Genomic DNA, 27,096 nt, shown 5'->3' with positions numbered 1-27,096 from the left:
TTGGTGGTGAAAGAATACTTTTCCCCCTTAGATCAGGAACAAGACAAAGGTCTTACTCTCATCACTGCTGTTCAACACTACTATTGACTCTAGCTAGTGCAGTTAACCTAGGAAAAGAAATAAAAGACATCCAGATAGGAAAGGAAGTAAAATTGTCTTTATTCACATAAGTCATATGGGAAATATGTGACTTTTTATATAGCCAAATGATGGCCTTCTGTAGATCCTATTTTCAAAGAGGACTAAACATCTATAACACATGCTCTCCTACAATTGTAACCTTGACACTTCCCATGGAGAGGTGGGATCTGTCTCTTTCCACTGAATCTAGATACAAAGATTATATGATTACAAACTCTAAGATACAAACTACAAGATTACAGAAGTGATATTGCATGACTTCCAAGGCTAGGTCAGGAAAGGTAATGAAGGTTTCACCTTGATTGCTAGTACAACTATGCTTGGATCCCTGAGCTCCTATGGAAGAATCCCAATTATTCTGAGACTGCCATACTGGAGACAGCCAGGCAGATGATCCTGTTGACAGTCAAGCTGACCCTCCACCCAGAAGCCATCAAATTATTGGCCAGTTTAGTCTTTCAGATGACTAAATTCTAATCTACATTTGACTAAGAGCATGAAAGAATCTCTTTGTTAAGTAAATTACTTACCTATTTCATTAGTTTTTTTTTTTTTTTTTTCTCCCCCTGAGGTTTTATCTTGCTGTTTGGAACATTGTCTGTACCTTCAATTTGCTTGACTGTAATTTTTTTTTATGTATCTGATGAATTAGCCATCTCTCCCAGTGGCCTCATGTAGGAGATGAACCTTAGGGTTCAACCCTGTTGTAGCTCTTGGTTTTCTTTCAAGCTTTTGTAACTGTCAAAACAGCCTATTTTATTTTTAATAGCTTCCAGTAGTTGAGGATGTGCCAAGACCAGTTAGCGTCTCAAAGGGGAGGATCTCAGTCAATATCTAGATTTAGGCTGGTTGGAAGCCAGACCCTCAGGTAGTGGCCTTTATTTTACTTTATTTTTTTTTTAAGATTTTATTTATTTATTCATGAGAGACACAGAGAGAGAGAGGCAGAGACGCAGGCAGAGGGAGAAGCAGGCGCCATGCAGGGAGTCTGACGTGGGACTCGATCTGGGGATCCCAGGATCAGGCCTGGGCTGAAGGCTGCGCTAAACCGCTGAGCCACCCGGGGTGCCTGGTAGTGGCTTTTAAAAAATGCAAATACAATTAAGAGTATATTTATCTTGAAGAACTTGGGTGTCTGTCAGTTAAGCATCTGACACTTGAATTTTGGCTCAGGTCGTGATCTCAGGGTTTTGAGATGGAGCCCACATTGGGCCCTGTGTTGGGGGTAGAGCCTGCTTATGATTCTCTCTTTCTCCCTCTACCCCTCCCCAACTCTCAAAAAAAAGTTTGAGTATACTTATTTTGATGAGCATTGAGAAATGTATAGACATGTTGAATCATTATATCTTACGCTTGAAACTAATTCAACACTGTATGTTAATTATATTTGAATAAAAAATTTATTAAAATAAAGAATGCAAATACATACAGTCCTGTGGGACCACAAATATAAGCTCCAATGGCCACCAGAACCAGTAAATCTGAAGGTATGCCCTGTGCAGCAGTCACAAAAATTGGGACTCCAGATGAGTGTATAAGCTCGTTTCTGGGAGATCCTGGCAAGCTGTAGTGTGGCAAGGGAGAGTGTTAGGATGGTGTCCTCCAGCTGGAAAAATGTAGATGGGGAGTGCAAAGATAGAACCTGCCAAAAATGAATAAAGGGAAAACGATGGCACCCACTATCTTTAACAAGGCAAACAGGGAGTGCAAAGCTGGCATCCACCAGCCTCCTTCCCCAGAGTCTGTCCCTCAGTCTGTGGCTTAAAACTAGCAAGTGAGCCTCTTTCACATAAAGTCTGGGTAGTTTTCAAAGGGCTACTTTTGCTTTGAACCCTGGGGCCAGTGAATCTACATGTGAGCCCTTTAAAAGCAGCCCCTCAGTTCACCACAGACCCTGGGTCTCTGGGGTCCAAGCTCTCTCTGTTGGTCTTCAAAACCAGACATTTTGGGGGCTGCTTCTCAGGTGCAAAACTTGGCCAAAGGGCATGGTGGGGGAAATTATGGCAAGATTGTTGTTCAGCCTTTTCTATCTGCTTCAGTGTGGTTTTCTTCATATTAACCTCTGAGTGAGTTACTCAGCTAGTTTTTAAGGTTTTTATTTTTTTTAATTTTTTTTTTCAGAGGAAATTGTTTCATATACAGTTGTAGATGGGTTCCTGGGAGGAGGTAGGTTCAGGATCTTGCTGTATACATTGCCATCTTGGACAGAATCTGCTTCTTAATCTGCTTCTTAACATTCCCTGGATATGGTGACTGTACATCAGTTCTCCCCAGTTCATCAATCAAATGATCATAATACTTCTTATTTAATAGAAAGTAAGAACTACTGCTTGTTTCACCAGATTTCTTTTGATTCAATTAAGTTGTCTATATATTTCTTACAAGTACCAAGTGAGAGAATATACTTTATTGCTTTATATCCAGAAATTACTAAGGGGGATAAAATATATTCTTTTGATTCTAAATGAAAAATAGAGATGAAAAGTTGATGTGGGAAGAGAAAATATACCCTTTGAATTGTTGAGAACAATGCAGACAGAATTAAAAAACAAAACAAACCACCTACTGGTGAAAGGCACAGAATTTGTACTATGGAGATAAAGATGGTCTCTAGCACACCTGAGGAAGAAGTTCCGTCTCTAACAATAGATAGTTTGAGAAAAAAAGCCACCTCCTCTGTCACACAGGGAACTATTGTTTGAACATGAAAGGAAGATTTCCTATTGGGGTAATACTAAACTTGAAGTTCCACGTTAGAGAATTCATTGCAGAGTCCACTCTCCAAAGTCAAGGGTCAATGAGAATAATTTACAGATGTTTTTAACTGTGAGGAAAAAAAAGAAACAATGTAGATTTTTTGTAAAACAAAAAATCATGTTGCTATTCAGATTCGAATTATATTAATTTATAAATTAATTTAGAAGAAAATGTTTTACAATAAGGAGTCTTCTAATTCAAGCAATAATAGGCATTGTTGTTCCTATTTAAAAATTTTTAATGTATTTGTAAGTTTAAATATAACAGATAAATAAATTCTCTCTCTAAAAAAAAATAGAAATAATACATATCTAATGGAAGCCCCTTTGAGTCCCACTTAGTTCTAGTCACCTTTTTAAATGTAACACCTGTCATCTCTCTGAATGGGATATGAACTCTATATACATTTACCTACATATATTTGTACATATGAAATACACAGTTTTATTTTGTTTTAAATGAAATTATGCCTTAGATATTATACTTTGATTTGTAATTTACTATGTCTTGAAGACATTCCATGTTTGAATGCATAGAATATGTAACATAACCAAATTCTTTTTAACTGCTACATATTTCCTAAAGTGGATACATGGTAGTTTAGGTCATTCTCCTACTAGTTTTTTTTCAGGTCTTTTTTTTTTTTTTTTTTTTTTTGTCTATTCCGGATATTAGTATAATGAACACAAATAGGCCAGAATTGTATTTTAATTTTTGCCCTATATGAAATTATCTGTTATAGTTGATATGTTTGGTATTAGCCAAACATATTATCTCTTGTCCTTTTTTATTTATAATGGTCTCTTGATGTTTCTGTATTTGCTAATAAGGATCACGCTTTCTTTGTTTTTCTCTACTGAAAAATATACATCCTTTTTCCTAGCAGTTCTACAACTACAAACTTAAAATCAGTGTTCTATATTTATCAATGCAAAAAAATAGTTGAAATACTGTAAACTTTCTTGAATTCTTTTAATGGATGAAAAAGAAGAGACCTTATTCCTATAGTTTATTAAAGGAGGGAAGAAATATTTTCTTTGGATCACATTGCCAAAGTAGAGTAGAATTCCAAATAGTTTTGTTTTTTTTTTTTTGTAATTTATGTACTATCTTGGAAGACTATAAAAGCAGCGGTATTTTGAACATAAGCGACAACAAAGAATTCTACAGGTAACTTTGACCTCAGGAAAGAAAATCTAATTAGAAACCTGCAGGGTCTGTGTTAGTATATGTGTGTGTGTGTGTGTGTGTGTGTGTGTGTGTGTGTGTGTGTCATCTCTAAAGATCTAAATACAAATATACCTATGTGGTAAGGAAACTTTTACTGTTTGGAGAAAAAATATTGTGTTATTAGCTAGGCCAAAAGAAAACAGTGGGAGTTAAAAGATTATTTTTGAAGGGCAAGATTGAACAATAAAAATTAAAATTGTTTTATGATTAAATGAATGAATAATAAACACTAAACAATAGATTTCCTTAGGTACTGAAATTACTGTTAACTGATATTTTGGTTTCCTAGATTGAAATATAAAGTGAGAGCAGTGCTGAGCCCTATGGCTTATAGTCTGAGAACAGATTTTAGGCTAATATCTGTGATGAGAGGACTCCCAGCAGCAAAGGGGCAGACTTGGGACACAGATCCTGTGGGGACTGGATTGTGGAATTTAGGAACAGATACCTACATGCATTGTAGGTTTTCTTTTTTGTATTGTCATTCTTATGTGAAGTCCTTGAGTCCTTAGTAAATTTTATGAGTCACTACATTTGAGTAATAATCTTGTGTTGGCAAGAGCTTGAAAAATAGAGAATAAATATTCATATTTTGAAATAAATCAGACTGCAAAGGTCTGGGATGCCATGAAGATATGGTAAAGAGATGGCAAGAGCTACAGTTCAAAGACAGTAATGTAATCAGACAGATCTTTGGATCTTAAGAAATATTTGGGAGAACATTATCTACCCTCCACATTCTTTGGATCGAATCTCCAAAAATACTTAGTTGAGCATTAATAGGAAAGGTAATCTTTTTTTTGTTTGTTTGTTAGGATATTTTGCATTTTATTTTTTTTTATAAATTTATTTTTATTGGTGTTCAATTTGCCAACATATAGAATAACACCCAGTGCTCATCCCATCAAGTGCCCCCCTCAGTGCCTGTCACCCAGTGACTCCCACCCCCCGCCCACCTCCCCTTCTACCACCGCTAGTTCGGTTCCCAGAGTTAGGAGTCTCTCATGTTCTGTCTCCCTTTCTGATATTTCCCACTCATTTTTTCTCCTTTCCCCTTTATTCTAGGAAGGGTAATCTTAAAGTTTAGAGGATTTGGGACACTGGTTATATTGATTTGTCATTAGGTCAAATGAATTGCATTTTTAAAAAATATTTTTTAGGAAGTCTATGGATAGAAAGCTTTCTGAGTCTTATATATGGCGATGTATGTTTGTGTTGACTTCACATACTATCACAACTTGGCCAGGCTTAGGGATATTGAACCATAACTCTTTTCCTCAAAACTATTTTTATATTGCTCCACTGTTTTCTAAAAATTTTCTATTGACAAGGGAAACCTGAGTAGCTGAATTTTACTCCTTTGTAAGATAATCTGTTTTTCTCTGCTTTGATGCTTGTACATTCTTTCTTTATTCTTGAGATATAAAATATCACCAAGTTATTTCAAGTGCTAATCTATTTTACTAATTCTGCTTATAACTTGATTGTTTTTTAAATGATTTGTATCTTTCTATTTTATATTATTGTTAGAGTCTGTGTGTTCTGGTCTCCTTTTAAGAAAAAGTATCATAAATGTGTTGGATAACTATTACCTATCCTTTCTTATTAACCTTCTTTCACTGTTTTAAACTTGTGCCATTCTCTGTACCTGCAGATAGTTCTTCAGGTTTGTTCACATTATTGATTTTCTTTATCCAGCATGTGGATTTTTATTTTTATTATTTTAATGCGGTTTCTGATTTTGTTATACCATATTATCTTCTGCATAGTATTTTCTAATTTTCTCCTAGTTCTGTTAAGTTATCCCCAAATTATATCTAGCTCTTTTTTCATCTAAGTCTTATACAAGTAGTAATTAAATTATTTTAAAAACCCTACTCAAACTTTTAAGATCTATTGACTTCATTTATTGGTGTTATTGAAAGACTCAAGAGCCTTATTTCTTTCCTGCCTACCAATAGTGTCACCTTATCCAAAGGTGAATTTTACTTAGGGTCTCAGTACTTCTCAATATTTCTGCAACTACATGGCCAAGGAAGAGAAGTTGCATCTCTTCTAGAAACACTCAGAAGGCAAAGAAATATTTTTTTCTGGTGGCTCTAAACAAACATCATCTACAATCTTCTTGGCCTAAATTGGATTATATGCTTTCCCAGCCAGTACTGGGCATGTGATTCCTGAGGCTCAGTGCAAAACGAAAATGAAGAGTTCAAAAGTCATTTAAAAAATGGCATTAAGTATGGCAAAATATAAAGCTTTTTCATTTTTCCTATAGTCTTTACTTAATTTGTCATGGTGTTTTGTATTTGCTACTGATTGTGATTCTAAGTAAACAAAAATTAAAATTTTAGATTAACAGCATTTTTACCATTCATCTTTATATTGTGCAATGCCAGTCTTAAATGCAAATAGAACAAAACTTAACTCAACTCGGGAATCTCTGGGTGGCTCAGAGGTTTGGTGCTTGCCTTCTGCCCAGGGTGTGATCCTGGGGTCCTGGGATCGAGTCCCACATCAGCTCCCTGCATGTAGCCTGCGTCTCCCTCTGCCTGTGTCTCTGCCTCTCTCTCTCTGTGTCTGTCATAAATAAATAAATTAAATCTTAAAAAAAAGCAACAAAACTTAACTCATATACAGAATCATCAAAGCTATACAATTTATAGGTGGTATTTGCATATATATTTCATTCTTACTAGTACTGTCAAAACCTACACAAAACCAAGGTTTTTATTTTAGTTCTTTTTAAAGTCTTTTTAAAATTTATTTTAATTCCAATATAGTTAACATATAGTGTTATATTAGTTTCAGGTGTACTATATAGTGAGCACTTCCATATATCACTCAGTGCTGAATACAAGTGCACTTCTTTTTTTTTTTTTTTAATTTTTTTTTTATTTATTTATGATAGTCACAGAGAGAGAGTGAGAGGCGCAGAGACACAGGCAGAGGGAGAAGCAGGCTCCATGCACCGGGAGCCCGATGTGGGATTCGATCCCGGGTCTCCAGGATCGCGCCCTGGGCCAAAGGCAGGCGCCAAACCGCTGCGCCACCCAGGGATCCCACAAGTGCACTTCTTAATCCCCATCACCTATTTCACTGATCTTCCCACCTACCTCCCGTCTGGTAACCATTAGTTCTCTATACTTGAGTCTGTTTCTTGGTTGGTCTCTCTTTATTTTTTTCCCTTTGCTCTGCATACACTCTACAATCACTCTATCTTCATTGTATTTATAAGGAATGGAATGTTCTATCTATCTAATTTATTTTTCTATAAGTTCCTATTTATTTTTCTATATCATAAGTTTCAATGTAAGTGGTTGGCTAGTAAGAGAAGTTACATGAGTGAGAAAGGATTTGATGGGTTCCTTAATCATTTCTTAGAACTCCACTGCCTTCTTTCTGTTTGGAGTAAAGTCCGGTTTAAATGGAAAGTATGGCTTCTTGGGGCTGTCAGTGCTCTCACTCAGTCATAGATATAAGACACCTTGTACTAACTTTGAGACTTGCTGAACTCCCACACATCATGGGGCCACTGGCATTTTGTGCTCAGCTTGTGAGACACTGCAAATGCCATATGCGACTAGTGGCAGACACACTTAGAACAGGTACCTCCCCTACTCACACACATGCTTCATTGTCTCATTAACTTGACTTGCAAAACACAAGTTCAAATATAGAATTAAGAATTTCAAGATGGCTGCAAGAGAGCGTTAAGCCTAGTGCAAGTCCCTTCTGAATAGGGGGACCCTGTGTAACTGAACAGATTGCCCCCTATGAAGCCAGGCCTGAGTGTACCCAAATCAGTGTCTGTAACCTGGACATAAAATTACTTTGGTAAAACTAGGCCTGAAGCATCAGTCGCTTGCCTATACCCAAGGATAAAATTAGCTTCCCTAAAAGTAAATGGCTAAATGGAGGTGAGAGTGAAGGAAGATGGAGACAGAAATGGAAAGTATAGCTACAAAGAATGGATGGCTACTGGAGAAGCAACTGTGCAATTCACTTCAACTCTATTTCTTTATCCTTTCAACATTATCTTATTTCAGAGGGCTGTGTTTTACTGATTTTTTTAAATAAAGCAAAGTTTTTAATACCAGATGTTCTTCTCCTTCCTGAACTAAGTATTTTTAGAAAACAGTTTCCTATTGTAACCTGAGTGCTATATTTATCTTCCCGTATTTTGCAGATTTTTTTTGAATAGGCACCAAGTTGTTTATTGTTTTTGCTTATTCACTTTTATTAGAATAGAAGTATATACAGTCTTGATGTTTGCATATAGGTAAAGTGGGAGAAGTTTCCTTTATTACCCTCATGGTCAGTGGAAATATTTTCACTTGATCTTGGCCATGAATCTGCTTGATGTGATTGGCATGACTAAGTTTGCTACCTTGAGAAGCCAACCTACAACGACCAAGCAGTACAAAAGTGGATATTATCAGCAGAGCCCTTCAGCATGTCCCTTCTCTCTTTTCTCATTGATGATAATGAGTCTGCCGCATATTCTTATTTTTACCCATATTTATATTTGGCCTGTCCCTCCAAAATAACCCCACTAAGTGACTTTTCACAGGTCCTTTCTGTTTTTGCTATTCACACCACTGCTTTCTCTTTGGGTAACTAATGTATAGATACTGAAGAAAATCTGACATGCTACTGATATGTAGCAACAAAAAATATTTACCTCAATAGTATGGTCTCTTTCTGTCTCAGTGCCCACTCTCACTTCTTTTTCTTTTCTTTTTTTTTTTTTCTTAAGATTTATTTATCAGAAAGAGAGAGAGAAAGACTAAGCAAGCTAAAGAAAGAAACTTAAGTAGCAGACTCCTCACTGAGCATGGAGCCCCACACAGTGCTCAGTCTCGGGGCCCATGAGATCGTGAACCAAGCCAAAACCAAGAAGACGCTTAACCGACTGCACTCCCCAGTAGCTCTATCCCCACTCTCGCTTCTAAGCCCTACCTGTATATGTTACAACTAGCTAGATGTATTTAGGATGTCTTTGTTGGTTTTATGATGCAGATAGCTGCTGTGTGAACACAGGTCTGCTTTAGTGCTGGTCTTATAAGAGCTTGAGAAGCAAAGAATCCAGATGGAATAGTCATACCCACTGTTGTCCCCAGTCCTTGTAACTCCTGGTCAGTAGATTTTCTTTTTTTTTTTTATTCATAGAGATGCAGAGAGAGAGAGAGAGAGAGAGGCAGAGACACAGGCAGAGGGAGAAGCAGGCTCCATGCAGGGAGCCTGACGTGGGACTCGATCCAGGGTCTCCAGGATCATGCCCTGGGCTGCAGGCGGCTCTAAACCGCTGCGCCACCGGGGCTGCCCTATTTTCTTTTTCTCAAAGCAGCCTTTACTCTTTGTCTCATAAACCAGATAAACTTTAGCAAGAAGAGGTCTTTTTTTTTAAGATTTTTTTTTATTCATTCATGAGAGACACACACACACAAACAAAGAGAGAGAGAGAGAGAGAGAGAGAGATTGAGGCAGAAACACAGGCAGAGGGAGAAGCAGGCTCCATGCAGGGAGCCTGATGCGGGACTTGATCCCGGGACTCTAGGATCACGCCCTGGGCAGAAGGCAGGCGCTAAACTGCTGAGCCACCCAGGGATCCCCATAGCAAGAAGAGGTACTAAATGTCCTTGATAATCACATTTTAACTAGACTCACATGTATTAGATCTGAAAGAATTTCTTAGGAATATTTGGGCCATATAGATGGTGTCTTTCCCCATCTGTGACAATCCTCATCATAGATTTTCTTCCATGTTAATACTCTGGATAGGGGATCCCTGGATGGCTCAGCGGTTTGGCGCCTGCCTTTGGCCCAGGGCGCGATCCTGGAGTCCCGGGATCGAGTTCCGCGTCGGGCTCCTGGCATGGAGCCTGCTTCTCCCTCTGTCTCTCTGTCTCTCTCTCTCTCTCTGTCTCTCTCTCTGTCTATCATAAATAAATAAATAAATCTAAAAAAAACAAAAACAAAAACAAAAAAACTCTGGATAAGTTCAAGAGCCCAAAGACTTGAGTTTTCATCTCTATACATCCCCTGAAATGCTTTCATCTGTTTAATAAAAAAAAAGACTTAAAATATATAAAATAAAAGTCATTTATTTTATAGGTTAAGTCTCTGGAAAAAAAAGACAAATAATGAATAGATCCAATTATATAAGACAAGGCTTATATACCAACTTCTACTACAAAGCAGAATGTGTCTAATTCAGTAAGAAAGTCACCAAGTGTTACTAGTGTTAAAATTTCTCTTGCTTACTCTCCATTTCAATCTCATTTTTTTTAATTCTAGGAAAGCATGTTTGAATATAGAGAAAGCATGAAAATACTGTAAAGATAAACTTGTCGGTATTTCTGAAGTCCGGCAGTTTGACAGAGAGAAATTTTTCTGGAAAATGGAACTACATTAACAAAGATAAACAGGTAAGAAAGCATAAAGGATGTTTAAGAAGTCTGACTGGGGTTAGGTTCTGTAGGAGATTGAACTAGAAAGGAAGCTTATGTCAGTGACTCAGTACCTTGCTTAAAAGTTTGACTTTATTAGGCAGGTATAAGGAGCCTATAAATTATTTTTTATTTCAAAAGGCAGAGATCTAGGCTAGATATAACTCTAAGTATATTGTTACTCCTCTCTCTCTCTCTCTTTTTTTTTTTTTTTTTTACTTCACGGTTAGCCCCTTATGCATTTACCAAATCTCACTCTAGATTCTTTTTAGCCAAATCCCATCCAGTAATTTTCTGTTTATGCTCTGGAGGTAGTTTAATGCTCATAGTGAGAAAAAGGTATACACATACACACACACACTATGTATAGTGTCTTTTGTTTTCAAATGGAAGCCATATATATTTCAAATAAATAGGAGATTGATAGATAAGTAGATGCAACATGCATGACAGTTGAAAGTTGAGATGCATTGTAAGCAAAATGCACTCCACTGTCATTATGGCAGTATCCCTGGAAGGCAAAGAAACAAATGTTAACAAAGATAATTAGAACAAGTTGATATAGTTATTATCTAAGACAGAGTGGTCATGAAATAGAGTTGATGATAGAAGAGTTTTATAATGAAATTAAAGCATATTAAGGGAAATTTTAGAAGTGTGAAAATCCGAAGGGCATTTTTATCAAAGTATGAGTGATAAAGCTGACAATGTTAAACTTCTACCATACTTTAAAAAATCTGGTCCAAAGTGTAATATATACAATGGAATAAACACTTTTCAGTAACTGAAGAAATTAGAAAAGTATTTTAAATCTAGAGATAATTTGTTTTGTAAGAACTTAAAATGATTTAAATAGGAATAGTGAATTTTAGTTGAGTGATTTCTAGAGAGATGCTTAAAGGTTAAATATTTACAAACTTAAAGTGAAAGAGTGTAAACCTAAAGTAAGAAAAATGTAAAAATTGTGTACATACCTACATACTTATAAATACTCATAAATACACACACACACACACACATACATACACAGAAAAAAGAGATGGAAGGGAATAAAATATAAAATGCACCTAATGTTGTCCATTGAAAGATGAATGGATAAAGATGATGTGGTTTATGTATACAATGGAATATTACTCAGCCATTAGAAACGACAAATACCCACCATTTGCTTCGACATGGTTGGAACTGGAGGGTATTATGCTGAGTGAAATAAATCAATCGGAGAAGGACAAACATTATATGGTCTCATTCATTTGGGGAATATAAATAATAGTGAAAGGGAATAAAAGGGAAAGGAGGAAAAATAAGTGGGAAATATCAGAAAGGGAGACAGAACATGGAAGACTCCTAACTCTGGGAAACTAACTAGAGGTGGTGGAAGGGGAGGTGGGCGGGGGGTGAGGGGGACTGAGTGGTGGGCACTGAGGTGGGCGCTTGACGGGATGAGCACTAGGTGTTATTTTGTATGTTGGCAAATTGAACACCAATAAAAAATAAATTTATTATTTAAAAAATGCACCTAATGTGTAATCCCATTTATGTTTCTTTTTTTCTTCAATTTTATTTTAATTTTTTTGTTTCAAGTTTTTATTTAAATTCTAGTTTATTAATATATAGGGCAATATTGGTTTCAGGATCTCCAATTTTAAATAGAATTTAATGAACAAGATAGCAAATCAATCAATATAAAATGAATGCTGCCCCTTTGAATGTAGTCACCTGGCACACTATAGTTATTCCAATTATGTTGTCAGTGTTTTGCTTTTAATAAGGATAAATCAGTCACGGGAATAAAAGGCCCAGCCTAAATAAATTTTTAAAAAATATAAAGATCTCCTTTTCTCTGGGATAGCTGGTTAGTGTCAAACTATTTCCATTAAGGGTAGGTTTAGATTTTGGGAACAATGAAATGACTTAGAGCAGTCAGCTGAAGGCAAGGTGCCATTGTGTCTTTGGAATCATCTAGCTAACTTCTATTTGGAAATTAAGAAACTCTAGAGTTTAGCGTTTAGTTAGGACACTTTTAATTGAAAGTGACAGAAGCAGAGTGCAAAATGACTTAAACAACAAAGGGAATTTATTAGAAGGAAACTGAAGCACAGCAAAGACTTAAAGGAATTCCTTCCAGAATCACACCAATTTGAGGGACTTCTAGGATTTACAGTGGACTTCTATAATAATTATCGTCATTTTCTGACTTTTTCATATAGTGAAGACATGGCTGTAGTTTTTGTGACAGTGACTTCATTGCTTCAGTGATAAAGTAGGGAAAGGCACTTTTTCTTCTTGGCTACAGCAGAAAAATTAGTGAGGAAGGACCTGATTGTTTCTGCCTGGGTCAATGTCCCATTTTTGTACCAATATTTGGTGGTAGGAACAGGAGTGATTTTTTGTTGTTGTTCTTTCAAATTACTGTATTCTTACCCAATAAGCAGAAAAGTAGGATCTGTTACCAGGAGAGGGAGAAGAGGTTGACTAAACAAAAATAATAGCCATTACAGCCATGTATGTCAACACATCCTACGTAAGATATCCCATAGTTAGTTGGAAATGTTTGGATGTCTTAACAACACATCCAAAACCAAGCTCATAATTTTCTTGTCTTTCCACACAGGATACATCTTCTTTCAATATTTCCTATAATGATCTTTCAAAGAAAAAACTAAACCTTAGCAATTTATTTAATCTTTTTGAGCTTTAGTTTTCTGTCTGCAAAATGGGGATAATAATAATTCTCATTAATAATGGGTTTTCCCATTAATGGCAGTTATAGTGATTTGAGTGAGTGATGAGCATCGAGTTGAATGCCTGCCATAAAACAGGAATTAAAATTTAGTTCTCATCTACTCCTTTTCCCATTTAAAAAATCACTACTTTTTAATAAAATGTACAAAAATCCTTCCATTATTTGATTGTTATCTGCCCTTCCCAGTTTAAACTTTCTCTATTTGTTAAATTTATTTGGAACTACTTGCAATTGCCGTAACAGGTTCTACATGCTTCTACATCTTGGTAGGTGTTGTCTTCTCTGCCTGGAATGCCATCCCTGCCAGACTCCCAGTCCTTCTATCCTTATCTATTTGACAGACTTCTATTTAACAGAGGTGAAATAGCACATCCTATGTGAAACATTCTTTGATTCACCCACTAGATTCAGAGTTAGAGTCCCCTTACTCTTTATTCCCCTAGTACTATGTGCATGCTATTCTTAATGGCTCTTACCATCTTTTGTATAATTACTGTATGTTTATTACTTAGCCTCCAACATAGAACTTTGACTTTCCTGAGGGACAATACTATATGCCAGTTGTTGTATTCCATTCTGGGAAGTACCAAGATGTTACACAGCATGGGACACGGCTCTTGGTACTCAGTATTTGTCCAGTAAACATTTGATGGATGCCTGAATTTTATATGGTTGTCTAGATTCAAGTACAAAATAGTACACTAATTCTTTAAAAATATATACTATACTAAAATCAATTTTCCTTTTATTAAAGTGTTAGATGTGCTGTTTCTATTATTTGTTGGATTTGCTCTTCTGCAGAGTTCATTGTTTTCTGTATTACCATCTAACTCATCAATGTGAATTGTAGCTAAGGAAGGCGCAAATACAGAGCCCAATAACATGTTACAGAAGATACTTTTTTTTCTATTTATGGATCCATTTACCAAATTCTCATTTTACCCAAATTTCCTCCTCTCCTTATCAAGCCTGATACAGCAGAGACTGCCCAACACTGTGATGAAATGCAGTTTTGATCAATTAACCTAGCAAACCTAGTAGGAAAGTAAATGAAACTTGTTTGGCGTCATTTCTTTTAAGTTAATTTCCTCTGACTACTAGCATATGATTGTTTAGAAGCTCTCTGTTTATAATATAATTCAGATTTCAACTGTGATTAATGTCAAGTTCATGGGTCCGTATTGTATCATGCGCACATCTTTCTTATTGTAATAGTTGGGAATCTTGCCCAGCATCAGTTTTCTGGAACTTCCTGATTTTTAGTGGTGATTCAAAGTATCCCAGCAGTTGTTCAGCAATCTCTCTACAAAGTGTTTTCATGATACTGGGTTGTAAAAAGCTTCTGTGGCGGCAATTACAAAAGATGATTTTTAAAATATTTTGAGCACCGTTTCCTATGTTGAATGATGTTGCGCTATCCCTAGAGTAAGCAGATGGCCTCCCAAGGTGAATACTTTAAAAGATAATATTCATCTGGAATCTAAGTTGATAAATTTATTTTTTTAAAGGCAATCATTATATCTACATTTAAGAGTCAAATTTAGTATTCATTTTCTCAGAGGTGGAGAGTACCTTCACAATCAGCTCTGTAATTTTATGGATATGGAATATATGGAATCATACCCTAAGATATAATGTAAATTGTTGATGATCACATATCTCATTAGTGGTAAAACTAAGACTAGAACTGATCTCCTAACTCCCATCTATATTACAGGCTATGTATGTTAAATCTATGTATTATTCTAGAGAAGCTTCTGAACTAACTGTATTGTGTGGAAAATTCTGTTTACATGGACAGTACATTACTTATTGTTGAATGGTTTACAACTTTCATTATATTCTGAAAGCAGTTCATGAACCAAAATGTAAAGAACCATTGATCTAAATCAAATTGGTAACTACAATTATAAAGATTAGATGAAATCATAAAGTAAAAGGTAATTTCAATAATGAGTCTTAGAAATGTATTTTCATCCTTATGAAATACAGAGAGAAACAAAAATGGGAAAAAAGTTTTAAGTTTTCACTATATTAGCATTAGGTCATACTCTTAAAATTTTATGCATTCATCTGAATTGCTCCTGAATATAATGATAACCTAATCATCACTAGAGTGCAAGTTGGTTTATGAGGATTTGCATATTTGTTTTGTAAATGTTTCATGGGTGAAATTATTAATTAGCATCGAATTAATATTTGTGTTGCTGAGAACATATTTTTTAAACCCCAGAATCAAGAAAATAGAGAATAGTTAATTATCCATCAGTGATCTCTTCTTTAAAATTTCTTATTGCTAAACTCAACAACAGAAAGCAGAGAGTAATAAAATAAATCTGAAGTAACTTAATCGCATTCTTTTCATATTGCCCAATTATTGAGATTCTTTAACTATGTCTTCATCCAACTTAAAGCATTACTAAATAAATATTTTGTAAACATTTAATAACCTTAGAAAAGATAATAATTGTTAGTACTTGAGAATTACACTGAAGAATTTCTCCAAAATTCTGGAATGATGAAAACTGGAGCTTAAACTATGGGAACAATGTAGTGAAATGTGTTTGGTGAAATGTGACCGGCCCCCAAAGCACTGAGTTAGATGTATAGTCTTGCTTAGACTCAGAAAAGTCTTGCTTGAATGCTGAGCTCTATCGCTTACTAGCTGTGAAAAATGAGCCATTTACTTATCTCTACATTTTTTAATTTTCTCACCCAGAAACAGGGAATAATAATGTTAAATGAAATAATGCTTGACAGTTGAGAAGCAGTCAGTAAATTGTAAGCATCTTCAACAGGCAAAACCATCAATATTAAAGATATGATCCAGAAAAGAGTATTAAGTTATACAGATAAAGACTTAGAAATGAAAATATCCACAGAGGATAAACAGAAGAGTACACACATAAGGGGGAGTAGGTAAAGAACTTTGCTGCTACACAGTGTACAATCTCCAGAGGAGGAATCATCATTGGAAAAGTTATTCCCATTCAGTGGCTGCATTAGAAAAATTCCTCTAGGTATCCTCACAAATTTGGGTGAAATCTTCTCAATTTCTTCTGATTGTGATTTGGCCTCTCATATAGTTTCTCCATTGGAAGAGATGATGTTAACTCTATTTATTTGAATAGTTTGGACTTGGTGACAGGTGTCATTTCTCATTGTAAACTAATGCATCACATTCTGGGGTCAATGTCAGTCTCAAGTCTTGGGCTTCTTTTAGTCTTCTTTAGTCAGTCTCTGGTGACCTTTGTAATCTAACAAAAGCAAGTCTTATTTATAATCCCTGTAAGAGGCTATCCAGTTCCAAAAGGGTTTCTTAATTTTTAATCCAGAGACCTGACACTTTAATGTTCACATGAAACATTGGAACCTTGTGAACATCAGATTCTGATTCAGTAAATCTAGGGTGAGGCCTCTCATTTCTAAGAAGTTCTCAGGTAGCCAGTGCATGAACCACCTTGTGGATAACCAAGGCCTTAGACCAGTGGCTCTAAATTTGAATCAAATATTGTTAAAATGTAACAACATTTGAAAATACATATTCTAGGAATTACTTCATATCTACTGAACTGGACTCAATAAAGGTGGAGCCATAGTTTTAAAACCCAGGTAATTCTAATGGATCTAGTGGACGGCCAGATTCAGAACCCATTGTCTTAAGTGGCTTTGCTAACAAACCTCCTTCAATTTCTACAAATAAAACAAACAAAAAACCTGAAGTACTTGAGATACCATCTTGAGATCTTTTCATAAGAATGCTATGTGATTCTTACTGAGAAACATGTTAGTATCTATTCAAAAGAATGTTGCTTTTTTTCTATCATGATTTGACCCTGGGGTATAAAAAGAGAGAAAACTGAAATAGAAAAAGTAGGAAAATGAAAATTATGTACTATAACAAAAATGAATAGTGTATTGAAAAGAACATAGGATATGGAATTATAATGGTAAATTTATTAATTAATTTCTTATTGTTTTAATTAGAAACCTCTATGGCAGAGGTTAAAAATTGGTGGACTTCAGGCTTAAGTTTAAACTGCATGTATGTTTTGTTTGGCTTAAATATTGTGGCTGTTGTGTTGTTTGTTTGATGTCCTGTTTTGATTTGTATACATTCAGGTAGAGTATTCATTCAGCCACATATCCTACTATATTTTTTCATCTTGTACTCATATTAATATTACCAGCTATTTTATAGGCATCTGAGTTTTTTCCAAATAGATCGATCAATCGATTGATTGGTAGATAGAATATAGGCATATAGAATACAGATATTTCTTTTTTTCTGCAAGAAAACACTATATTTTCTTGTCATATTAGCATATATGAGAATGATTTATAAGAATGAAGATATGAACAAGAGATAAAAGATAATTTTTTTAAAGATTTTATTTATTTATTCATGAGAGACACAGAGAGAAAGAGAGTACGTGGCAGAGGCACAGGCAGAGGGAGAAGCAGGCTCCATGCAAGGAGCCAGACATGGGACTCGATCCCGGGTCTCCAGGATCAGGCCCTGGGCTGAAGGCGGCGCTAAACTGCTGAGCCACCCGGGCTACCCTAAAAGATAAATTTGGCCCTATAGTTTAAATACACATATTTACTTCTATATTTTTTAAAAATATTTGTTGTGTCTAAGTTAAAATAAGCTACATAATTCAACTTGAAAAAGGCATGATCGAACTTCCAAGTCCTCAATAATATTATATATCCTGCATTTTAAAAATTTTAAGTAACATTTTCTTTTTTAAAAAAGATTTTTATTTATTAATTAATTTATTTTAGAGAGCGGAGGCAGTGGGAGAGAGGAGCAGAGGGAGGAGAGACAAGCAGACTCCCAGCTGAGTGCAGAGCCCAATGCAGGCTCCATCCTACAATCCTGAGATCATGACCTGAGCCAAAAGCAAAATGTGGACATTTATCCAACTGAGCCACCCAGGTGCCCCTCAAATAACATTTTCTGTATGTTCAATTATATTAATTATAATACAAATGTGTTAGCATTCAAGTATAGAAACATAGCAGTGCTTCATTTCTTCTGCAAACCAAGGTTTACAAAAACACACTGCTTTGTCCATTGTTTTTTATGATCAACTGTTCTTAATTTTCTTTAAGAGCAGTCATATTTAATGAACCAACCTTGAAATAATCATTTATTCATTCCTGAACTTTCTCTCATCCAAACTCATCTAGAAAATAATATATCAAGATCTAAAAGTTTTATTTTTGCTCAAAATAAACATCAGCTAGACCTTACATACCAATTAAACATGATTGTATCATCAAGTCAGTCTTAGGTGTTTCATTGAAAAGATAGAAAGGTAAAATCTGATATTACTGTTTCAAGCCATGTGTGTTTTCAGAATATCTGAACTCGTCATTTTCTGAACTTGTCATTTTCAAGGTAACTTGCTGCCTTAAAAATATGATTTTAGTGAAATTACAGTTTTTTATTTGGTGTTTACAGCTTGGAGTAGGACTTTTTAAAGCTTATTATTATTAATGAAACAGGTGTCACTTCAAGAAGCTTTTGAAAATTGCATATAAACTTTGTTTAGTTTATGATGAAATGATAGTTTTAACAACTCATGCAACCTTCTACTGACAAGAAAATTGTGCACAAAAATTCCCAAACTACAATGTCAGCCTCCTAAAAATGTTTTGTATCTAAACCTGAAATATTGAGATGTTGCTTATAACATATGCAGAATAAAAGCATTCTTAATTTTTAAAATGACAAGACTTCTTAGTTAAACCATGTCAAATTTGTGACAAGAGAAAAACTACTTATTTTGGCAGCTTATGACTTAATGAAGCATTTAAGTATCAATACAAGGCTTCATTAAATGGAAACATATGGCAAACCGTATCATTATTTAGTTATTCAAATGTTGAAGAACTGTTAGAGTTTAACAATGTAAATAATACCTAGTAAATGTATCACTTCACTGGTAAGTTTCAGAAAATATTTGAGTAGATGATTCTATATCTTGCCACTGTATTTACAATTATAATAAGAGTCAATTTTAGTGGTCATCATATCTCATTCAAAAGAGTAAGATGTGAATAATAGATTTTAAAAAGATAAGAACCCTCAGCAGAAAATGGGTTTCCTGGACTTCTTTAGTTGGAGTAAACCACATACATTGATCAAATTTATTCTTGATAAATCATAAATATTAAGTTTAAGGGAAAAATTCTTACATTGCTAGACTGTTCTAAATGGCTTTTTATGAATGAGTAATATTATCAGAAAATAAAGTTCAACGGAGTAGATTTTAAAGATCTTATTAGTTTTATTCAATGATTCATGAATTGGTCAGCATTCAATTTGGCAAATAGAAAGGAGCTCTGAGGAGCTGTACAAAATGTAGACTTTTACAGTTAGAAGGGAGCAGAAATAAGGAAGTTATACTGGACCTTTAAAAAAGTGGGCTGGTTATTGCAAGGTCACTTTCCTTTAGAGGATGGTAATGGTCTATCAGGCAACCTATAACCTAACTAGCAATGATCAGTCAATTCTTGATTAACTGGTCTTGGATAGGATGAATATCTTCTGCCCTTCAAGGTCTTTGTAGCCGGACCAAGAATCATAAGGCGGACTAATAGAAAATAAAATTTAATTTTGTACTTACAGGGAATCCACATAGATGTAGAAACTCCAAAGATAATCAGGCAAAATGAGGTACATTATATTTGGCATCTTGAACTAAGGAGTAGGGGATACAGGTCTGGGACTTCAAAGGGAAGGAATACAATCCACAGGAAGTGACAAAAGGTAAATGTTTTGGTGAACAAATCTTTGCTGGACCACCCAGAAACAAGGGGATATAGGGGACTTCCATCAAGCAGGCCTTGCTAGGTTCCTCCCTGTCTACCATACTCAGTTCATAGTACCGTGTAGTTACCTATGGAGATAGTTCTCTTCCTGGAGCAGGTCCTCTGTCTAATTCTTTTTAGGCAGTTGATGGGGAGGTAAAGAGGTTTTCCTGAATCTGCTGGGTCTAGATTGCTTTTAACTCAAAATAATCTTCATGCCAATGTGACCCATCTCAGCTCAGCCTGCCCTTAGCCCTAGTTTAAGATTCCATTTCTAGGAGAGCCAAAAGTGTAATTAAGTCTTAATTTGATTATGTGGTGCTTAGCATAAGCAACTCAATTTTAAGCCTGTTTTGCTTTTAGTAATATGTATTAGCATATCAGAGAAGATCATGTCTCATATTTTCACACTAAGATCACCTATTCTGTCTCTACTGTGATATTGTGATTTATATGTATTGATATGTTTGGCCTATGTCCAAGGTTCCTGATATACAGTTCCTAAGACCTGAAATTCCTAAGACCTGATATGAGTTATGAAGGTGTTTTTGTTAGGTTAATGAGGTGACTTTTGTACCCCATTTAAAGATAGGACAGGTTGGGATCCCTGGGTGGCGCAGCGGTTTGGCGCCTGCCTTTGGCCCGGGGCGCGATCCTGGAGACCCTGGATCGAATCCCACATCGGGCTCCCAGTGCATGGAGCCTGCTTCTCCCTCTGCCTGTGTCTCTGCCTCTCTCTCTCTCTCATGAATAAATAAAAATAAAATCTTAAAAAAAAAAAAAAAAGATAGGACTGGTTGCCAAGAGAACACCATGTGATTAGAGGTTTGGAACTTTCACTCCCATCCCCAATGCCTTGGAAGGAGAGAGTGCTTGAAGGTTAAATTGATTGCCAGTGACCAATAACTTAACCAACCCTGACTATCTAATGAAGCTTTCACAAAACCCCAAAGGATAGGGTTGGAGAGCTTCCAGGTTGGTGAACACATGAAGGTACTGGAAAGGTGGCACACCTAGAGAGGGTATGGAAACTCCATACTCTTTCCCCATACCTTTCCCTACACATCTCTTCCATCTGACCATTCCTGAATTATATCCTTGAAGAATAGACTGGTGTTCTATTAGGTAGATGTTTTCCTGGTATCTGTGAGCCACTCTAGAAATTAATTGAACCTGAGGAAGAGGTTGTGGGAACCTCTGCTTTATAACCCATCAGGTAGAAGTACAGATAACAATTGAGACTTGTAATGGGTCTGAAGTAAGGTGGGAGTGTGTTGTCTTAACCTGTGGAATCTGACGCTATTTCTGGATAGTATCGGAATTAGACTGAATTCTCAGGATGTATGAGAATTGCTTGATGTTGAGTGGGAGGCCTTCACCCTCCCCACATGTTGGAATTGGGTCCAGGAACCTAAAAGATCTGCACACTTAACAAATGTCCATATATAAGTCTCATCTTATAATACTCCAAAGAGGCATGTGGTAGTTCAACAAATTATTTAGGTTTTTTGGGGACATTTGTATAGCTCCAATATGTGTTTACCCGATTTTTGTCATTCTCTTGGGCACCACATTTTCCACATCCTAATTAAATATTTTTTAAATGTTTTGCTTTGCTCAAGGTAAACTTTTTAGGTGTACTCTGAAATGTCTATAATTGCCAGATATTTTACATATATGGTAACAAAATGTCAACAAAATTTATTTATTATTCTACAAACACTTATTAAATCTTAATGAAGCAATGCTTTATGATATAGTCATTAGTATAGCTGAGTTGCTTTTAGACAATTTATATACAAAATTAAGAAAAACTTGGATGGTGTCCAGAAGCAAATGATTATATTCTACTTACTGTTATTGAAAACAGGACAATTTTATTTTATATTGAATCTTTCATACAAATTACTTTAAAGCACTTTAGAAAATAATTCAATAATTCAAAGGAATTATTGAATAATGGAAAATAAGAGAGATAAATAAAATTTAAATAGTGCAGTCAAATGAAGGAACATATTTTCTGCAAGAATTGAGATGAGAATGAGCTATTTTATTTTGAATCTTGGGATTTGCGAGGATTATCTTAAATAGCCATGAAAAAAAAATCATAAAAGGGAAGGAACAATTTCACATTAAAATTAAATAACTTCTATATGACAAGGCCATCATAATAAAAGTGAAAAGACCAGCCACAAGCTGAAAGTCATATTTTTAACACATGACTGACCAACTGTTATATCCAACATAAAAAGATTCTCAGAAATTAAAAAGAACAATCCTATTGAAAAATGAACATCAAAAATTCACAGAAGCAGAATAGAATATGGCAAAAACCATAGAAATTTATTATGCCTCACCAATACTTAGAAAAGTGATAAGTCAGATGAAAGTAGATCATTCACAATTAATATCCTACCACATGAATTATTTGGAAGATCTGAGGAAAATGTAAAATGGATCACTTATGTATACTGATGGAAATGTAAATCGGCATAGTCTAAGATGTACAGACTCTAGACCTAGCAATCAATACTAAGTGTTTTCTTTTGAGAAACTCTCACACACATACATAAAGACAAATCCGGTGGTTTTCATTGCAGCCCTGTTTGTAAAGTGTTGCGCGCCTGGGTGGCTCAGTCAGTTAAGCATCTGCCTTGGGCTCAGGTCATGATCCCACGGTGGTAGGATGTAGCCCTGCATCCAGTTCCCTGCTCGGTGAGGAGTCTGCTTCTCCCTCTGCCCCTTACCCTGCTCATGCTCTCTCTCTCCCCCTCAAATAAATAATAATAAATAAATAAAATCTTTAAAAATAAATAAATAAAATGATAGAATAGAAATAGCCTTATCCTAAATTTATGCATACAGTGAAATAGTAGAATCTGGAAGTTTTGATGAAGGAATTTGTCTCTACATAAGGAACATGAATACCCCTCAAGAATGCAAAGTAAAAAATAGACAAACAGAAAACAATGCAACATAAATAATAAAATTGTAAATTCAGATTGATACGTTTTATGAATAATATTAAATATAAATACATTAAATTGTATATGTAGAGAAAGTATTTTTAAAATGTCTTGGAGTGGGAACCCTGGGTGGCGCAGCAGTTTAGCACCTGCCTTTGGCCCAGGGCGCTATCCTGGAGACCCGGGATCGAATCCCACGTCGGGCTCCTGGTGCATGGAGCCTGCTTCTCCCTCTGCCTGTGTCTCTGCCTCTCTCTCTCTGTGACTATCATAAATAAATAAAAATTTTAAAAAAAATGTCTTGGAGTGATCAGTTTTAAGACTCTTATGGAGGGAGAAGGGGAGACAATGGGAGAGAGAGAGGGCTGTAACATTATGTGTCCCTTTTTCTTTTTTTTTTTATTTTAAGGAAAGATCTAAAGTGACTATCACAGGGAAAAATGTTACCATAGATGTCTGTTGTATAACTTTCAGTAGTATTCTTTTTGTTTGAAATATTTCAGAATGGAATTAAAAGTTTCCTAAGAGGAAGGAAATTTTCTCTCACAGTTTGTGTGGCTACACCAAAGGGAAAGAATACATAGTTTTGAAGGGTAAAATTTCATTTTAATTATTTATGTGCTTGAAGGGAGCTGTTCCTATTGAGAAATTTTCTTTAGTGCCTTAATCAGGATTAAATGCCTTTTGCAGATTACTTCCATAAAATGCTGGAAATAAGTACAAGACAGGAATAATCAAATTTCAAGTAATAGGAAGAGTGGGACAGTTTAGAAAGAGGCAGCAGAAGGTGAAATCCCCTCTCAGGAGGCAAAACTCATTCTCTGGCAGTCGGATCAGAGGTAGAGAAAACTATGTTTATTCTGTCCATCCCTTATTCAATATTATTTTATTTTATGCCTTGTATCAAAAATGGCAGCTTTGACATAATATTTAAGGTTCCTGATGTGAATTATCATCAGAATTATAAATTTACAGCTCTCTAGTCACAAAATTCTGGCATTAATAGTTTGCAAATACTGGTTTTGTAGAAAAATTTTTTAAATTGCCAACTAATGTATCAGTTTTGGAATGCTTCAAATGTAAGTTCTGCTATATAATCGTAGAATAAAAGTCATTCTTTATACTAATAATTGGTCCCATATTCTTGTAGCCTTTGAATGTTAGGCAGTGTGCTTTAATGATGTTATCCCTTTCCCTTACAATCCTGAATAATAATTTTGTGCCTGAAAATATGGAGAATATTAAGGAGTGTTGTCCAGGGTACATCATTAGTATATATAGCATTTTATCTATTCAAATCCAGTAAACACCCAGTACACAGTATGGCTGTCTTTAGTAAATAGTTGATGTGTTTGTTAAATAGATAGAAAGATAAGTGGAGATATGGTGGGTAGAGGAATGGAAGGAAAAGTGACTAGCATCAAATCATGGCTTTTTTACTACACCATGGTGTTTTTTTTTTTCATAATTAGATCCTCATTCATGAGCATATTTGCCACTTCTTATCTATTCAAAAGGATAATTGAATTGTGAGGAGTATATTTTTAATCAGATTTGAAACTGTTTGAATATCTTAGTGGGTGAACTGTCACATTTATATACCTCAAACTGAAAAAGTTTGCATCAGCTCATCAATTAATTCCATCTAAATCTAAACATAAGATTCCTACTTATTTCCCAACTAAGGCATTTAACTCTTAGCATGTACATCTCATTTTATTCCATAGGTATTTTTTCTTGTGATAGTATCTGCTAAATATCATGTACAGGTATAGTTGCTTAATACACTTTTCAAATTGATTCATTGAAAACTGGATAAATATGTAATAGACATCTGTCAACTCCAACATATGCCATTCTACTCAATGTATTTATTCATTTATTTACTGAAGAAATATATATTAAACATCAAGGTATTCTACTAGTGTATTATGTAGACTGTGGTCGAGCTCAAAAAGATACTATTTTGTACCCATAAAACTTAAAGGCTAGTGAGGAAAACAAAAAAATAGACAAAGAGAAAAAGCAGTTAATAATTACAAATAATACTAAGTTCCATGAAGAAAATAAACATTGTGGAATGATTAGAAAATAAGAGGGTGTTTACTCAGATAAGTTGGTCAGGAAAGGCTTTTCTGAGACGGTACCATTGAGACGGATAAAAATGTAGTCACACCACCCACCTGGTTAGCAATGGAACACTGAATTAGCATCAATAGGAAGAATGTTTATTAAGCTGAGGAGGTTTCATAGACTTAGCGACAGAGATTCTAAATGTTGTTAACCTAGAATCTGTAAGATTCCTGCCCAAATACCATGTTCATTAAACAAACCAGAGAGATGGGGAGCTATAGTGAATGTCTGATAAGATCAGATACTAGAGGGATCCCTGGGTGGCGCAGCTGTTTGGCGCCTGCCTTTGGCCCAGGGCGCGATCCTGGAGACCCGAGATCAAGTCCCACGTCTGGCTTCCTGCGTGGAGCCTGCTTCTCCCTCTGCCTGTGTCTCTGCCTCTCTCTCTCTGTGACTATCATGAATAAATGAATTAAAAAAAAATCTAAAAAAAAAAAAAAAAGATCAGATACTAGAAAAGGATAAAAATCTTTGTAAGTATAATTTAAAGTCTTCATAAGCTTAATTGTGAATCTAGCAACTACAATTAGAGAGATTAAAATATTTCTACAACTAATATAAAAACCAAATATGAATTATTGTTTTATCCCTAACTAATATAAAGTTATGTATCAATTATATCTTTAAAAAAAAGAAAATAAACACACTTCAGGGGGAAAAATAAACAAATATGATATAGCAAAGCTAAATAGGAATTCTGTAAAACACCAAAGAAGAACAGGCAAAGATCACCCCCAAGCAGAAAAATAAACAGAAGAATGGATCTGAATGTGATTAAGAGCCATCCCCATTGTTTACTCTAGCTATGTGAGGAGAAACTTATGTTTTGTTTTTTTAATTTATTTTTTATGTGAAGAGAAACAAATTTAATTCTGGAACATTATTTTGTTTTCATTAGTTTGTAGTAAATATATTTCAGTTATTTCCCATGGTGGTAATTAGGCCATTTTATTAACTTCTTGAGTCTTAAATTGAACCCATCAGGTTTTGATACAGTAAAATTGTTGAAGACCTCCAGGTAAAATGGCAATACTAGTTCTAATAATCCCTTTTCCATATATTCTCATGGGAATGAAATTTTATGGGATGTGTACCTTATTGGAAACAAGTAGAGTATGACCATACACTGGAAATACTGATGTATTTCTTCTGGCACAGAAGACACTATAAAAGGAAGAGATGAGGGACTCATCTCAGCTCTGTTTTCTCAGAAAGTAGGGCATCAGTTAAGATGCAAGTCAAGCACAAGACTTAAAGTGACCCCTGTTAAGAAAAGTGGGGGCTTAGAGCAAGGGCAGGCCACTGATAAACTGAACACTGCTAAAAAATATGCATTTCACAACCGTAGACCAAAATACTCAAAGCCTCCACACAGAAAGGTCTCAAAGTTTTCACAGAAGAGAAATGGGGAAAAACCTGCAGTGTGGGGAACTTCAGTATAATATAGCAGGATTTATTGGAGGTTGTAAGTGCTAGAAAGCAGGGCAGGTAGAGCCATACTTTGTAACTTGTATAGAGTTAAAAGCAAATAGGAAGCTAGATCTGTATCTCAACTTGTAGTTGCCTATCAGATAAGATATATACCATATGGAAACATTTGAAACTTCATATTCATCCATCCTTTTTGTAAAGCTATCATGATGACACACATGAAACCACACCTTTCTGGTGTGTTATCATTCTAATTAGTCTTCTTTGATCACTCTTACCTTGCTGCCTGTCCCTTCAATCTTGGTGTCCTCTCCTAGGACCTCATCTCTTCTTCATCTTCACATTCTTGTGGATGACTAATAACCACAGAAATTCATTTGTTGCACATACAGAAATTTAGATATCTTTCAGAGCCATAGCA

The 27,096-nt window shown here is 35.3% G+C and overlaps 2 long non-coding RNA genes across 5 annotated transcripts in view; one reads left to right on the top strand and one right to left on the bottom strand.

Annotated features, from left to right (window-relative positions):
* LOC140639762 (uncharacterized) overlaps window positions 1–27,096 on the top strand; it is a 309,354-nt gene that overhangs the window by 246,964 nt on the left and 35,294 nt on the right. For all 4 annotated transcript variants that reach the window (XR_012036384.1, XR_012036388.1, XR_012036390.1 and 1 more), the window contains one exon: window positions 10,426–10,556. This is a non-coding gene — a long non-coding RNA (uncharacterized lncRNA). The remainder of the gene's footprint in view (window positions 1–10,425; window positions 10,557–27,096) is intronic.
* LOC140639763 (uncharacterized) lies at window positions 2,318–25,296 on the bottom strand. Its single transcript, XR_012036392.1, has 3 exons — window positions 25,219–25,296; window positions 6,554–6,705; window positions 2,318–2,965 (listed from the first exon to the last, which is right to left on the bottom strand). It is a non-coding gene; the product is annotated as an uncharacterized lncRNA (long non-coding RNA).

This window comes from Canis lupus, chromosome 9 (assembly GCF_048164855.1).
Source record: "Canis lupus baileyi chromosome 9, mCanLup2.hap1, whole genome shotgun sequence".
NCBI classification, from domain to species: domain Eukaryota; kingdom Metazoa; phylum Chordata; class Mammalia; order Carnivora; family Canidae; genus Canis; species Canis lupus.
This window is presented reverse-complemented; position numbering and strand designations above follow the sequence as displayed.